Below are 2178 nucleotides of genomic sequence, written 5' to 3'. Positions count from 1 at the left end.
TTAAAATAAAAAACAATCATAAAATAAGCATCGAGAATCCAACACAGTAAACATTTTCCCACAGCGATGACTTCAGTATGTTTTTAGGAATATTACGAAACAAATGGAGTTTTATTTTCTCACTGATTGGACATTCTTGCCTTAAACGGGAGCCTCTATTGAGCTCGGTGTGGGTCTTCTAATGGCAGCAGGAAAAGGAGAGAATTGGGAATTATGGATTAATTTTGTTTACCTTTTGATCTGCAATCAGTAGTTGTGTTGGCTTAAAGGGAGTAAAAATTGTTTGCACAGCCATTAAGCGCTTATGGTAACATGTTGAGTTCTTTAAAAGAAAGGCGACGCTTAAATTAAAAAAGCACTGTGAGCAAATAAGCCTTAGACTTCGTGTAATGGAAAAAGGAAGCAAAATCCTCAACAGAGGGATTTACCAGAAAAGTCTAAATTTGTTAAACTATCCCTTTTGCATATTGGCTCAGAGTATTTGCTTTCGGCTTTAGGGTAAATGACTGTGCCTTTCCCAGAACGGACCTCCCCGAGTACCATCTTCAGTTTTACACGCGATTCTCCTGCTCTGAGGCCGAAATGCCAGCTGCTGAGTAGATGGTGTGGCGGGATTTCAGGCGGTGGTCCTTCAGGTGACCTTCCACTGTAGGTGTCATGGCACACTGTGACTCCTTCTCAGCACTGGGGGTCTGGCTGGAAGAGCAGGGGGTTCCTGCCTTTTCAAGCCTTGGAGAACAGGGCTGGCTCCGGCTGCATGTGCCATTACAAAGAGCTGTCGGACTGAGGAGATGGCTTGTGATAATTGCTTCCTTCTGCTCCATGCCAGGTTGAAAAGAAAGATAATTATGAAAAAAGAGTGCCGAGGAGAAGCGCCGACTGCCAGATCCCCTAATAAGTGAGGGATTTATCTAGAAACACAGTTGAAAATACCCATTAAATGTGTAAAATAGACTGAAGGGATTGGCAGTAAGTAGAGTCACAGTTATTTATTGAATGATTACATTTTTATTAGTCTGAAATATGCTTGCATCTGTTTCAGTTAGCCCTGGGGAGGAGAGGAAAATACATCAGTACAATTCAAAGTTATAAAAAGCGTTAGTTATTAAATTGCTATAACTTTAAAAATGAGATGTGTGTAGGTTAGAGGTACCTAAAAAGAGAAATATCTATGCACGATTCTATTTTGGACCTACCCGGCTTTGTGACCTTAGGAAAGAAAAACGATGATCATTTATTGAACATTTATTATGTGCCAGGGTCTCATGGAGGCACGCGACGTCATTTAATCATCATAGCAACCCTGAAGGGTAGCAGCGTTATCCCTATTTTACAGATGAGGGAACTGAGGCCTGGCGATTTTAAGGGATTTGCCCTCAGTCACTCAGCGAGTTAGTTGACAGAGCCGCGATGCCAGCCCGGGATCTCTGACTTCAGAGATTATGGTCTTCATCCTATGAAGATATGTTTGTTGTCTCAGTTGCTAAGCTTTCCTTATTTTTCAAATGTGGGGACAGGACTAGATTTCTCATAATAAATCAGACAGTTTTGCAACGCGATTTTAAGGGATTTGCCCTCGGTCACTCAGCGAGTTAGTTGACAGAGCCGCGATGCCAGCCCGGGATCTCTGACTTCAGAGATTATGGTCTTCATCCTATGAAGATATGTTTGTTGTCTCAGTTGCTAAGCTTTCCTTATTTTTCAAATGTGGGGACAGGACTAGATTTCTCATAATAAATCAGACAGTTTTGCAACTGGAAACGTACTGCTTTAGAAAAAAAAAAAAAAAACGACGAAGCTGAGCGGAAAGCCAGTGTTCACGCTGTACTCACCGCAAAAGGTCAAGAGGGTGACTAAACGGTAATTATTAGTAAGGACGTGCAGCAATTAAGTCATTTTGGGAATTTACTTCTGACGGTTATTTTTATTAATTATAGTAACAGGGACGCGGAAAGAAGGCATTTCTGAGCCTCCATTTCTGTTGCTTTCTCATTTCTCTGCGTGAACCCCCTCCTCCATCCCCCTTCATCCTCCGGAGTTGCTAAATAATCACATGACAAGCTGTCAACTCACCAAGGGAATGATGAGTAAAATGTAGGGGATACAGGAGAGGAGGGAAACTCAGGCAAGGAGTAAGAGACAGGCTGCTGACGAGAGAACCACGATGAGACTGTGGTT

Source organism: Pteropus alecto, unplaced genomic scaffold (assembly GCF_000325575.1).
Source record: "Pteropus alecto unplaced genomic scaffold, ASM32557v1 scaffold21, whole genome shotgun sequence".
Classification (NCBI taxonomy): domain Eukaryota; kingdom Metazoa; phylum Chordata; class Mammalia; order Chiroptera; family Pteropodidae; genus Pteropus; species Pteropus alecto.
The sequence above is the reverse complement of the archived record's forward strand: the minus strand, read 5'-3'. Positions refer to the sequence as shown.